General features: G+C 35.4%; 1 long non-coding RNA gene across 1 annotated transcript in view; it reads right to left on the bottom strand.

Annotated features, from left to right (window-relative positions):
• Nucleotides 1-9,093: 9,093 nt before the first annotated feature.
• Nucleotides 9,094-15,389, bottom strand: part of LOC145291687 (uncharacterized) — a 57,378-nt gene continuing 51,082 nt past the window's right edge. Inside the window, exon 3 of the long non-coding RNA XR_013869477.1 lies at nucleotides 9,094-9,129. This is a non-coding gene — a long non-coding RNA (uncharacterized LOC145291687). The remainder of the gene's footprint in view (nucleotides 9,130-15,389) is intronic.

Raw genomic sequence — 15,389 nt, 5'->3', positions numbered from 1 at the left:
GAATTTTTCATTTGTTTTATTTTTCATTTTTGTGTTTTGAAGTGTGAAATTTGTTGAATATGTTAATAATAATTATTATCTTTCATATTAGCAGGAAAAAAATATATATTTTCATTATTTTTATGAAAAATACTACTTTTAAATCTTTGAACAATAGATTAATAATTTTCTTTTAGTGATCCCAACATTGCTAATATACCATTAAATAGGAAATGCTTTAAAGAATCGATACCAAAAAAGAAAATACGATAATTTTTTTGCTAAAAATACAATAATTGTTTTCGGCAATTTATTGTTACATGATATTACCTCACCTATGGTAGACCATAAGACCATCACACAGTTGTTCGTATCTACAAACAGTTGTTATCTCTCCCTTTTCCGTTTTGCTGTGACTTGCGCTTGACTTAGTTTATAGTGTGGGGGACTTTCATCTACCACACTCTGTCATCCAGAAACACTTGGTCCTGATGGCAAGACAGGGTCAAGATGACCAAGCATGATACTAGATGCAGGAGTTGTCTCCAACATATACAGTGCCTAGCATTCCCAATATGGTCACCCATCTGGTACTGGCCAGCCTCATCATTGCTTAACTTTGAGAGTTATATTTGTTTTTGCTGTTTCATCCAATGTCAGTAAGCGCAGATGAAACATGAACACATTTTAAGTACTAGAGTTCTCAGTCGGTCATTGCAGCAACCAGTTCAGTTTGTGCCAAACTTGTTTCCTCTTCAATAATATCTTTAAGTGTTACACATGGACGTCCAACTCTCTTTTTTATGTCTTGAGTCCAAAGTAGGAGCTTTCCTGTCAGTTCATCATGGCGGCTAACATGACCAGCAAGTGCTAGACGTCTCAGTCTCACAATATTGGAAACACGAGGTAGGAAACCATACAATGAGTTGTTTGTTGGGTGACTTTTCCAGGATATATTGTAGACTAGTCGAAGCATTCTTGTATATTTACCATCGAGATGTTTTCTGCATGATATGCTTAGTCTATGATTCTGAGCCATTCAGAAGGATTGACTCTATGCAGGCTTTAAAGACGTTGGTCTTGGCTTCTTTTTTGATTGAAGATTTCCATGTTTTCTCTAAAGAACGAAGTGCACACCATGCACTATCCTAACACTATATCATGTTCGCTTTCGGAATTGCCTTCCAGATATTTGAAGTCATCAACAGTCAATTTCTGATCAATCCGATAAAAGCAATGGTGCATTAGAAGATCGATTTAGATGCATGTACTTTGTTTTTGGAGCATTGAGATACAGCCTAATGTCTTGACAAGACCTCACTCAAATTGTTCACCAACCAACCCGTGTGCCAGACAATGACGGCCAGTATGCAAGTCTCCTACACCTTTTTCTCACAGCTTGCCCTGAACTATGTTTAGTTTCCGTTCTGTCTCCTCTTGGATCTTCCGACCACTCAGTTGTATCAATTAAGATAAAAATGAAATGTAATAAGTCCTCAGACGTACCTCTCCCTTGTACAGTATATCGATACACTATGGCTGACAGGGATAGCTTCCGTACATTTATATCGGATCTTCCTCTGCGGTCCATGTTTAAAAAGGATGTGTCGTCTATATTATCAGACCTGACGGAATGGTTAATTGTAGGTTTAGACCATTTCATACCCTCGAAAAAGTTCCAGCAAAAACCTAACAGCTAGCCATGGTTTTCTCCAGAATGTGCTGCTGCTATTGTGCATAGAAATCACTTTTTCCACTGCTTCCAACATAATAGATGTATGGAAACTGAAGCCGCTTTCAGGTCTGCCAGCAACCATTGTAAAAAAGTAATAAAGAATGCAAGAGAGTTATATGCTCAGTCCGTTAAGTCCAAAGTAGCTGAGCAGCGGCTTGGTTCCCACCAGTTTTGGCAAATAGCAAACAGAATCCTGAACAGAAGCATGTGCTCTATCCCAATTCTCATCAATGGGCCTGAGTTAATCTCGTCAGCATCAGACAAAGCCAAACTCTTTACCGAGAACTTTGCAACTAATTCTAACCTTTGCGACCAAGGCCACCAACCCCCAATATTTCCTCCTGTATCAGAAAACATGCTATGTGATATACAAATATCTGTACGTGATGTTGCCAAGCTAATCAAAAACCTTGATTCCAGTAAAGCTACTGGCCTGACGGTATTCCAATTATAGTACTCAAAAAACTTCAACCAGAACTAGCGCCCATACTTACAAAACTGTTTAAACGTTGTCTTAAGGAGAACTGCTTCCCATCACCCTGGAAAATCTCATCAGTATGCCCTGTATTTAAAAATTCATGTGATCGTTCATCCCCCTCTCAGTACAGGCCAATAAGTCTCCTGTGCGTCAGTAGTAAGTTGCTAGAATCTGTGTTAAATACAGAAGTAATCAACCATCTCAGCAAAAATAACCTTCTTAGTGACACAATATGGTTTCTGTTCTGCTAGATCTACAGCAGATGTGCTTACAGTTATATCTCATAGGATTAGCAAATCTCTCGACAGAGGCAACCTTTCTAGGGCAATTGCTCTTGACATATCAAAAGCCTTTTATAGGGTATGGCATAAAGGTTTACTTCACAAGATCTCCAGCTATGGTATAGCTGGAAATGTCTTCTCAATTATTAAATAATTTCTCTTTGATAGGTTCATAAGAGTAGTAGTTGATGGGCAAAAATCACAGTATTAATGCTGGAGTCCCTCAGGGGTCCATCCTGGGCCCAACTCTTTTCCTGATCTACATTAATGATCTTCCAAATCACATCCTTACATCATTTGTAAACATTTTTGCTGACGACACTACCATCTATGGTAGCACATTTAAGACAGTAAACGACCATGTTCTCTCCGATTCTCTCTCCTCTGATCTTGATCACGTAGTACAATGGGGAAAGGAGTGACTGGTTACTTTTAATGCATCTAAAACCAAGCTTCTATCTTTACATCATCAACGTTCTGATCCCCATCTGGCATCAATTAAAATGAATGGCTCTCATCTTGGAGAGGCCTCAAGTTTTGACAGGCTTCTGGGCTTGACCTTTACTCCTGATCTTAAATGGAATACGTACATCAAATCTGTTGCCAAGGCCGCTGGAAAAATGGTTGGATCCTTCTATCGATCCAGTAGATATCTCACTGCTGATGCAATTCTCTATCTATATAAGAGCCAGGTACGTCCAAGGATGGAATACTGTTGCCACATATGGGCAGGAGCTGCTAGAAAAGACTTGTCCTGCCTTGATAGGGTTCAAAATAGACTTTGTGGCCTGATGGGAGATGTCTTTTTCTCTTCGCTGCAACCTCTATCTCACAGAAGAGATGTTGCAAGTTTGTCTCTGCTTTATCCTTATTTTCATGGAAAGTGTTCGACTGAGCTTCAATCTATGGTCCCCCCTCACCAAACTTTCACAAGAAACACTCGTCTAGCTGGAAACACTATCAATAATTCCCCCCACTCTTTATCTGTGCCTAAACGTAAACATAGATTCCATTAACAAAGCTTCTTTCTTAGAACTGCACGCCTGTGGAATTGTCTTCCGTTTTCCTGCTTTCCAGCTGTCTATAATATGGTCCAACGTGAACAAGTCCAACGTGAACAAGTTTCTGATGAGCCGTTCCCCTTAAGTTAACAAATTTACCGAACTTCCATTACTATCGATTACTATATTGTCCTTTTGACTGCTGTACACTCTTTAACCCTTATTCTTGAGTAGCCTATCGGCCTTGATAAGAGGTGACGCCTATGTAAATGAAAAATAAATAAAATAAAAGCTTTTTGACTTGTTTCAGAAGATCCTGAGCAGACTCAATACAATCCTTAAGGACTGTAATGTCATCAGCATAGTCCAAGTTCGCTAGCATTTGAGCAGGGTGCCTATTGCTACGGCGTTGTTTCAAAATAAGGCCATCACTACTGGTGATTAATATGCGAAGTGTATAATCGAGAACAATTATAAATAAAAAAGGAGCAAGTGTCTATCTTAAATTCATCTGTATCTCTTTCCGGCATAATCACCACAATGAAAGTGTCCCTGAACATCACATGAATTGCACTGCCTACTCTTGTGGGAATTCCATAGGCTGCCAGAATTTCAATCAAAAGTGCATTTTTACCTAAATGCTAGTTGGGAATAATTTTCCCTTTAACCAATTTGGTACCCCCACATGCCTGAAATTCTTTACCATTCAAAACTTCTCTGACTGGATTGACACTGCTAATTCTTGTTTAGGTCAACTACATTTAATATTCGCAATTATATAATTTTCTTTTGCTATTCGTTTTTGGATCAGTTTTCACAATGGCTCCCCATTCAAGAAAAACAAAATCTAAGAGATTCAAGAATCTATATATTGGGTTATTTTATATATGTGTTAGTTTTTGACAGTGTTCTTATATTATTATTGATTAATGACGAAAACTGTCACTCAAAAGAAAAAACAAAACCTTTTTTATAACAACGAAAGAATTCATTCATTAATGTTACACCGTTTAATATAAATTTTTAAAAGTTAGGACAGTGTACAAGTGAAGAAAGGAAGAGTTAGAAAGTCCAGTTGCCATTTTTCTCTGAGTAGTAATTCTTCTAACGGAGAATAGTGGTTCTCAGAATTCAAGTAGCTGAAAAGCATCAGAGACAAACGGTGCATCCTTTCTGGCTGCTTCTCTAATCATCATCCATGATTCATAAAGAGGCTGAAGAAGTCCTTTTTGAAACTGATGCAATAAATGCATCTGCAAGCTGATTAGTCAGTGTGTAACCAGATTACTTCATAAGACTGTTGCAATCTTCAATTGAGTGAACTTAGTACAGGAATAAAAAAATGTTTTAGAATAGAAAGATTTTCAAAAAATAGAAAAATAATTTTTTAATATAGCAGATGCTTTCAGTTGTATTTGAATACTTTTGTCTGCTTCGATCACTTATTGATGAAAGCTCAATTGAAGATATGGAAAAAATGTTACACGATATTAAATGGAATTAATACTGATTAATCAGCCAAATTATTGCTAACGACTAAGACTGTACTACAGAATATCTAGAATTTAGAAAGAAGAGCATTATTTGGATTATTATATGCACAGATTTGGGGTCTATATTTGTAGCATCCCTTCATTTTTCTAGAGCAGAAGTTCTAAACCAGACGTAAATTTACTCCTGGGGGTAAAAAATTATATAGTCGGGGTAAATAATTGAAGTATCTGATGATTTAAAAATAATTGTTTCTTTTTCAGATTGTGTCATGTCTAAGAAACGTAACGCAAATTAAATTCATAATTATCTACAGGGTGGAACGATAAAATTGTCGCTTTAGAAAATGCGACATGATTCCATTTCTGTTTGATGAAAAATGGTTTTCTTTTTTTTGGTGCAGACCATTTATAAGTTGGCCAGTTGTGTACAAATCTCAAAAGCAATAGGAACCTTCTATCATGTATGAAAATGACACAATGTTCAACGAGCGAGATCAGAGATGTGCCACTGTACAACTCATGCTCTCTACCGATCCATTATGACAACAGAACCATTGCCAGCACTCTTAAAATGCAAATCCGGACGGTACAACATTTGAAGGCACAGCTCAACAAAGTTTCTGACCATGGTTATGGTCTTTGGTCTGGTTTCAAGTGAGGGGTACATCAGCTACCTCACATCTTCAAAGTTGGCTTGAAAAGTCAATACCAGAGTGTACCTGGATGTGTTGAAGAGTGAGGTGAACCCCTAGTGCAATCAGGTGGCTGGGTGTGGCAGCAGGCATCTGTATTGGCCTACAAGTCCAAAGGCTTGGCTTCAGGAGTGCTATGAGTTTGTACCCTTCTCTCACTGGCCTTTCCTCCTCCTCCGACTTGAACCACTTAGACTACTTCATTTAGTCATATGTAAAGTACATTACCAACATGACCTCCCACAACACCAAAATTAGCCTGATCACTGCTATTCGCCGAGTATTCACCGCTTGTGGAAAAGGCATGCACCCAGTTCCGGACCTTTATCGAGGCAGTGATTGAGTGAAAGTGGCTACATTGAACAGTGTCCAAAAAAGAGTCTTAACTCTAATAGGTCCCGCACTTTCAACTAAGCTCCAACCCCTATCCCATCGCCACAATGTTGCATTCTTGTATCTGTTTTAGAAGTATTTTAATGGAATGTGCTCTGATGAACTCATTGCACTTGTGCCCCTTCAATGTACATACCGCTGATAAACCTAACAAAATCCCACCCCTTTACTGTACAGATCCTTAGATGCTGGAAAGCCATTCCATTCTAATAACTTCTCCCTTGAACCACTAGACTTTGAAATCCCTTCCCAGTTACCTGCTTCTTTGACTGTACTGACATGCAGAAGTTTAAATGTAATGTAAACCAAAATCTCGCTTCTCTCTAGAGATGGTCCCAAATAGTATGTCCAAATGATAATATGCCTTGTTTGGAATGAACATGACTAAAAAAAAATCAAACTAATATTCTCATCTTGAACGTTATTCTCGCAACATTTTAGCCGATGTAACCTCCGATTTTCTTCGGGTGTATTTGTCACACTTGGGAATCTATATGAAATTTTGATCACCCCTTTGACAAATCATTATTATTAGTAGTAGTAATAGCAGAAGCAGTAGTGAGATACCCGGCATAGCCCGGGTTCAAGATCAAAAACAATGTCGGTATATGAAATTGATTGGCAGATTACGTTATCACTTTCATCACTATTCTCATTATCATTTGTATATTAACTCTTAAAAACTGTTATCACTTAATATTTGCATTTGTGGGGGTAATGCACACATGAAGAAGTAGGTTAAAATCTCATAGCACAATATCAACATAAGCAAGAAGACTGGATGTCATAATAGTTAACAAGAAGGAAAAGTCGTACTAGATTGTAGATTTCGCCATTCCAGCAAACAATAGGGTGAATATCAAGGAGACAAAGAAGTGATGCAAATACACAGATCTGGCCAGAGATGTGAAGGGGATATGGAAAATGAAGAAAAACAAGATAACACCATTAATAGTGGCAGAAGCATTAGAAACAATACTGAAAATCTTTGGAAAAAGAATGGGAGTAATTGGAATCATATGAATGGCTAAGATACAATAGATAACAATGATAAAAACAGCTAATGGGTGACAGGGTGGAACGACAAATTTGTCCCACTAAAGAAAACAATATTACAGCTTTATTTTAAAACTTTTTTGAAAAAATGGTACAAAGTCATAGCACTCCTTCTGAAATTAAGCCTGGGTCTCTTTGGACTTGTGGGCCAGCGCCGAGTCCTGCTGCCACACTCAGGGTCTGCCAGCGGCCACCTGCTTATACCAGGGGATCAGCATACTCTTCAGCACATCCAGGTACACTTTGGTGTTGACTTTTAAGCCGACTTCGAAGATGTGGCATGATGTGGCTCTCACTTGAAACCATACAAAAGGCTATGATCGTGGCCGGAAATTTTCTTTTCATCACCCTGGGCACGTCCCTGTTATCCGAAATTGCATTTTGGGGGCGCTGGCAATGGTCCTGTTGTCATAACTTGGATCGGTAGAGAGCATGAGTTGTATATCGGTGCATCTCTGATTTTGCTTGTTGAACATTGTGTCACTTTCAGACACAATAGGAGGCTCCTATCGCTCTTGAGATTTGTACATAACTGGCTAACTAGTAGATGGTCTGCAGCAAAAAAAGAAAACCAGTTTTCATCAAACAGAAACGGAATCATGTTATCTTTTCTAGGACGACAATTTTATCGTTCCATACTGTATTTAAGAAAACCCTTGAATGCAGAGACTAACACACGTGAGCTAAAAACGCTAACCAGACATATAGAAACCGCAACAGAAGTAAAACAAAAAGATAGCAGAACAGCACATGGAATCAAGAAAACTGAAACCATATAATTGTATGTTAGCCCCCACCCCCACCCTTTAAAAAATATGTAGTGTCGACATCAACTGGTACCACATCAAATAGTTGTGAAGGGTTAAGGATAATGGAAGACTGAGGAGAGAAAACCCTAACTAAACCTTCTCTGAATAAGTTCAAAGAGGATTGGGACCTTGCCATCCAAATTCTAGTCATTGCCAGCGAGAAATCAATAGCAAATGGTGCTTGCAGTAAGGCAAATTCATTTGCAGAGGTTATTGAAAAAGGTCGTGATTACTGGAAATCTTGGAAATTTGTTGTTATGTAGACTCCAGGGAACACCACACGTTATTGACAGAGAGAAATCTTTGATGATGTCCTGTGTGAGAACTCCTAGTGAGTACATAACGTTTATTTTTATAAACATATTTTTATATATAATGGCTTGAATTAAGGTTTAAAATACAAAAGTCAAGTATCATGCTTCAATTGCACTCTAGACAGAAACATTTCAAACACGCTCCTGTTATATCAATGAACCTACAATTGATTTCAGCTTGTGAGGTAATAAAACTTTTCAAATGCACTTGTGATATTAGGCTGTGTAAGGTGTTAACTTTGGTCAAAATCGCCTGTCCGTTCATTCTCCAGATTATTTCGATTATTGGTTATCAATACCAGTCGAAGATAGTCCGTTATAAAACCCATGTAAGAACACTCCTAGACACACAAAGTTCCTTATATATATATATATATATATATATATATATATATATACAAGATGTCCAAAAAGCCACTGAAGGATTTTGAATTTAAATAGATTCTTTATTTTTTATCATATCTTACCGTATTTTAACACAATCGGACTAAGATATTAGAATCTAGTTTTAAAATGCAAAATTCCAATAATTCTTATGTAAAACAAAATGTCTTAAATGTTGCCCATGTTCAGCTTCGTATATTTTTGCTCTTTCCAAAATATTAGTCATGACAGATTGCATAATCTCTGGATTGCAATTGAACTCCCTTATTTCGTTCCTGATGTTTTCCTTCTATTTTTGCAGGGTTTTGCGTTTGTTAACATGGGTTCGTTCTTTAAGATATCCCGACAAGAAAAAGTCTGGGGAACGTGGTGGCTATTTGACATTGTCATAGCGAGAGATAATGTTGTCGCCAAGGCATTGCCTGAGAAGCTCGACGTATGTGTCGTTGCGTACATTGTTGTTCAATGCTATACTTACCCATCATTAATTTCCAAAATATTGTCTGTAAGATATCTGAAATAGAGAAAATTAATTAATGGTAAAATGACAAAGATTTTGAACGCTTCAGTGACTTTTTGAACACCTTTTATATATATATTTATATATATATATATATATATATATGTGTGTGTGTGTGTGTGTGTGTGTGATATATATATATATATGATATATATATATATGATATATATATATGATATATATATATGATATATATATGATATATATATGATATATATATATCATATGTGATATATATGTATATATATGATATATATATATATGATATATATATGATATATATATAAATATATGATATATAATATATATATATATGTGTGTATTATATATATTATATATATATAGTATATATATTATATATTATATATATAGTATATATATATATATAATATATATATAGTATATATATATTTTATATATAGTATATATATTATATAGTATATATATTATATATATAGTATATACATATATAATATATATATAGTATATATATATTATATATATCAAATATATACATATATATATAGCATATATATATTATATATATATATGTTATAATATATTATATATATATTATATATATATATATATATATATATATATATATATATATATATATATATATATATATATATATATATAAAGACAGAGAGAGGGGGGACGGAACTGTGTACTTAATGTTTTCAATTTGACTGTTTTGTCAAATTACAAAGTTATTTCCCTTGTTTGTTTGAACCAAGGGAAGAAACTCTTGACGAATTAAATTTCATATCAAAATGCAATACACTTTTTCTCAATATATTTACAACAGTGAAGAAATAAGTGCTAATTTATTGGGAAAATGTAGGAGAAATTTTGAAATAAAACAAAAATCGACATATAAGTATAGGATTTTTTTTCCAAATATAAATAAAATTCATTATTAATTACCCAAGCCATTGGTACACACATTTAATTTAAGACGTTAATAGTTATTTCCCCTTTGCAATATGCATAAATGGTTTATATTTGCAAGTGGCGAAGAAATAGATAACTATGATTAAAATTTTATGTAATAAAGCGATTAAAAATATGTTGTTTTTTTTGTTTTGTTTTTTAGTATTTTTCATGTTTGTCTTTTTTACCGAAATTAGAAGTGAACGTAAATCGTAAAAAATAAATAAATAAAAATGAACCCAAAACAAATGACGGAGTAGAATTTAATTATCTACCAACTTGCATACTTTTAGTGTGTAAATTTTTTTTATTTCAAAATTTTATTTCATCAAGAGCAGTCTTTACGTTACATGAAAAACAAAATGGCTGGCTGTGGCTTAACTGTTAAAGGGACGGGAAAGAGGTCATCATGGCAGCAAAAAAAAAAAAAAAAAAAAAAAAGTAATGAACAAACAAAAATTACCTTATCTAAGTCCGAGTGGCAAACTTTTACGAGACTTAGTTATAGAGTAAGTTTTTTTTTTTTTTTTTTTTTTTTTTTTTTACTATTAAAATACAGGTTCTTCTTACTCTTCTTACTAAGGAATTTCTCTTACCTTTGTTTCAAAATAAGCATACCAGTTGTGGTTTGCCCAAGCATAAAACTAAATTGTATTTCGTCAATGCTTAGAAGCTGCAGCTGCACACTTAATCAATCAATTTTAGGACCTGATCCATCAAGTTCAAGCCACTGTAAGTACCTCTATCTAGAGCTTCTCGTTATGTTGGAATTTTTTTTGTACCAATAATGGTGCACACCCCCCCTGTTTACGTTTATTATTTTTTATCTGGTTCTTGTATTCGATTTTTTGTATTTCGTATCTTTTTGATTAGTTTTGTACATTTTGGGTTTGTATGAAACTCCCTTAAATTTGGAGAAAAGGGAAAGGCTAGCCCCATGATGACGTCACGAGCCCAGCGCAAGATTCGCCCTCTTTTTTGGTTCCCGCGACGTGGATATTGGACGTGTTCATTGCTCGCCGCTGACAAGGAATTTTGGAGCCTCCTTCAAAGAAGAAACCCCGGTAAGAATACCCCGGGCATGCGGCGAGGCATGCTGCTGAAAACTATCTATGTTGCTTCGTTTTGCACGTAATTTGAAGGAGTGTAATTATTTAAAAAGAAAAGACCTTATTTTACGTGACAAGGAATTTTGGAACCTCTTACAAAGAAGAAAACCCAGCAAGAATACCCCGGACATGCGACGCGGCATGCTTCTGAAATCCATCTGTGTATCTACAGTTTGCACGCAAACATGGAGGGAGAGAAAATTCTAAAAGGACTTTAAACGAAAAAAAAAAAAAGGAAAAGGCACGTGCCTGACTGGCTTTCAATTTGTGAGTACGCTCCTAAAATTTATTACATATGAGAGTGTGATTAGAAACTACTATTTTGAATCTTATTATTGTATTCGTTCATGGATACAACATCTTCATTATAAGAACCAGTGTTATTTTTTCATTATATGTTACCTTGGCGTTTTTTAAATTTAATGCCCGCAAAGGGAAAAATTTGCTGTTTCTTTTTTTTTCGGGTTAGTTACTTTAGCGTCGAATTTATCTGGAAGCAAGATAAAATTCCGACATCTCGTTTACTTTTGATGATTGTACAAAGTTTGGAAACTTAGAATAACCTCTTATGTTATGATCTAATTTGTTAAATATGTGATCATCTCGATGACCGTTTCATGTGCAGGCTTCAACATTTCAGCAACAAGACATGAGGGTCCACCAGCCTTACCCTGTTTCATCTTACTAACCTCATCAGTTATCACTTTATTTCTAAGCAGATTCCAGCTATGAAGATGACGAAACCATAGCAACTAAAATAAAAAGAAGATAATAAAGATTTTTTTTTTTTACTCTTTTTCACCCAAACAAGGCATATTACCACTTGGATATAAAGAGCTACTATTTGGGATTGTATCTAATAGGGGACTGTAGGGAGTTGAGTAGCGAGATGTCTGTTCACATTACATTTAAACTTCTGCAGGTTAGTGCAGTCAGGGTAGCAAGTAATTGGGAGGAAATTCCAAAGTCTGATGGAAAAAAAACTTTTAGAGTCAAAGGGTTTCCAGCATCTAGAAGAAGTGGGATTTTGCTGCTTGTTGGGTTAGTCAGTTGTATGTACGTCGGGTAGGCATAAGTGCTATGTGTTCATCACAGGACATTCCATTAAAGTACTTGTAAAACAGACACAGGGATGCAACATTGTGAGATGGGACAGAGATTGGAGCTTGGCTAACAGTGCAGGACTTATAAGATTTTAGACATTTTTGGGACATTGTCTAAGTGTGAGAGACTAGTGGTAGATTTATCTGCCAAGATGTGGCAACAATACTTTGTGCATGGGTAAATTGTAGCTTTCTAAAAATATAAAATACTCTTTGGAGTAAGTAATTTTTTCACACAAACACAATTTTAGTCATTTAACTCAGTGGCGTTCAACCTTTTTTATTCCATTAACCACAAATCCTAAGGGAATGTTCTGTGGGCCACTTCATTAAATTACTGAAAAATACATTGTACAATATCATTTATTAAATCAGTTTTTAAATTAAAAAAAATTGTTTAAAAAAGTTGTACTACTGAAAAATACATTTTACAAAATCATTTATTTATTAACTGTGATCAAATCAGTTTTTAAATTTTGCAAAAAAAATTGTTTAAAAAATGTTATTTAATGCGATCCCTGCTCAACTAAGTCATAAATTTATGAGTTTGTTTGTTGATTCAATATATCCAAAAAAAAAACCTTCATCTTGAACTCTTCTGGACAACTTTGAATTTTCTTTTAAATCCAAAAGCTCTTGAACTGCCTCAGGTTCCATATTATCTTCAGATTACAGATTTGGTAAATCTTGAAGCCACAGTGGATAAGTTGTGTTGATGAGTTCCTCATATCTTCTCTCAAAATCTTTCTTCAGGCTTTCCAGATGTCCATCACATTCTATGAAACATTCTGGACTTGAGTTGATGCTATTTAAATTTTTAAACAATGATAGAGCTCGCTTGTCAAGTTGTGTTTTCCAGTATTTCAACTTATTATTTTTTTTTTTTATTATTATTACATTTTCACCCCAAACAAGGCACATTGCCACTTTGGTGTAGGGGGCTATTATCAGGGGAAACAACTACTGGGGTACTATCTAGGGATTTGGGCAGCAAGATGTTGGTTCACGTTGCACTTGAACTTCTGCATGTCAGTACAGTTGGGGAAGCAGTGACCTGGAATGGAATTCCAAAGTCTAGCGGTTCTGGGGAAGAAACTACCGGAGTAGAAAGATCTTTTACATCTAGGGATTTCTATAGTGTGGGGGTGGGATTTAGCAGCTTGTCGGGTCTGTCAAGGGTGTTCACGTCGTGGGGGTACAAGTGCTTGCAGTTCATCAGAGCATTCACCATTATAATACTTGTAGAACAGGCAGAGGGATGCAACGTTTCGTCGATGGGACAGAGGCTGAAGCTTAGATGCCAGTTTAGGGCCTATCAGATTTGCGACTCTGTTTTGAACCCTGTCAAGGAGCGAGAGACTAGTAGCCGATGCACCAGCCCAAATATGACAGCAATACTCCATACATGGGCGAATGGTTGCCTTATAGAGGTACAGGATACTTTCGGGTGTTAGTAGTTTTCTAGCACGGTAGAGAGAGCTCACCTTCCTTGCAGCGGCCCTGGCAATGCCCTCGATGTAATTGTTCCAACTCATGTTTCCTGTGAATGTTAGGCCAAGGAGCTTGAAAGACGTACTCTCAGATAAAGAGTCGTTGGCCATTGCTATAGGTGGTAGAGAAGGTTTCTTATAATTATTGAATGAAACCAGTTTAGTCTTGGCAACATTGAACGTGACCATCCATTTTTGTCCCCATTCCACTACTGATTGGAGGTCATCCTCTAGTGTTTCTGCCATTACTTTAGATATATATTCATTTGTTTTCCTGTCGTGCCTGCTATAGAGTGTGGTGTCATCAGCATATATACCCATCTCAGAGGCAATTTTGTCGGGGGGGGGGGTCATTTATGACTATCAGGAACAGTAGAGGTCCAAGGATTTTATAAAACCTTTAATCTTTTGTGAGCAAGTGACAAGGTCAGATTTACTTCTTTAGAGTTGCAAATTTAGTTCATTGACAAAGTTTAAAATGTCACTGAAATAAAATATTTTTGATTTAATTGCATTCTTATTCATCAATTTGTATGGAAAATTTATTTTTTTGAAGAATTTCTATTAATTTATCTTGAACATATTCCACCATTTCATCTTATCTTCTTGTCAGTGTTGCTTTTGACAGCGATACTTTTTCAAGCACTGCTGCACATTCTTTGCCAATAAGATCTTCAATACAAACTAGCATAGCAGGTTGAATCAGTTTTTCTCCATACCCTTGTGGTGCACCTACTTTAGCAATCATTTCTGACACGATATAACAAGGCTGTGATGTTTAACCTGAGAAGCATTCACTTTCGTGAAGAAGTCCACTAATTTTACAGGTCGAACTTTCAACTTTAACACAAAATATTTTTTCCTTTATCAACAGATAATGGATGCTTCGTTTTTTTATGAATCTCTAACTTTGCCTTCTTCATGGAATTATTACTCATAACAAGACCACATTCAATACAAACTGGTTTATTTTATTTTTTTGCAGGAGGGCCTTTTATCTGCTGCCATTTTCTAAAATCAAAATTGCACAATTAAATTATAAAATTCAAAAAATTATAAAATAAATAATTAATGAAAATTCTTCGATATATATATATATATATATATATATATATATATATATATATATATATATATATATATATAGCATACATCATCATATAATGATTAGATCACTCTGACTGACGTAAAAAACATTTAAAAATAAAATGTTTAATTCCAACATTATTTCACGTGGTTAACAATAGCTGAATGGATACGGTTTTTGCTAATCAAACCAGATATGGCTTGTGTTGCCGGGTTCGAATCTATCGACTGGTGTTAATCATGACACCCTGCACTGAAGATTCCCGAAAGGATGAAACACTAGTGTCTGTAGGTATTTAACTATTATAGTAAAAAATAATTATGTCAGCCCCTTTAAAAAACTCGTTTCTTATTGTTGAGCACTTTTAGTTAAATAAAGTCGGTCAATTTAGCTCTTATGCATAGATCATCATATAATGATTAGATCACTCTGACTGACGTAAAAAACATTTAAAATAGAATGTTTAGTTTCAACGTTATTTCATGGAGTTAATGGTAGCCGAATGGATACGGTCTTTGCTAATCAAGCC

Source organism: Euprymna scolopes, chromosome 2 (genome assembly GCF_053919585.1).
Source record: "Euprymna scolopes isolate OS-2025 chromosome 2, ASM5391958v1, whole genome shotgun sequence".
Lineage (NCBI taxonomy): Eukaryota > Metazoa > Mollusca > Cephalopoda > Sepiida > Sepiolidae > Euprymna > Euprymna scolopes.
The sequence above is the reverse complement of the archived record's forward strand: the minus strand, read 5'-3'. Positions and strand labels throughout refer to the sequence as shown.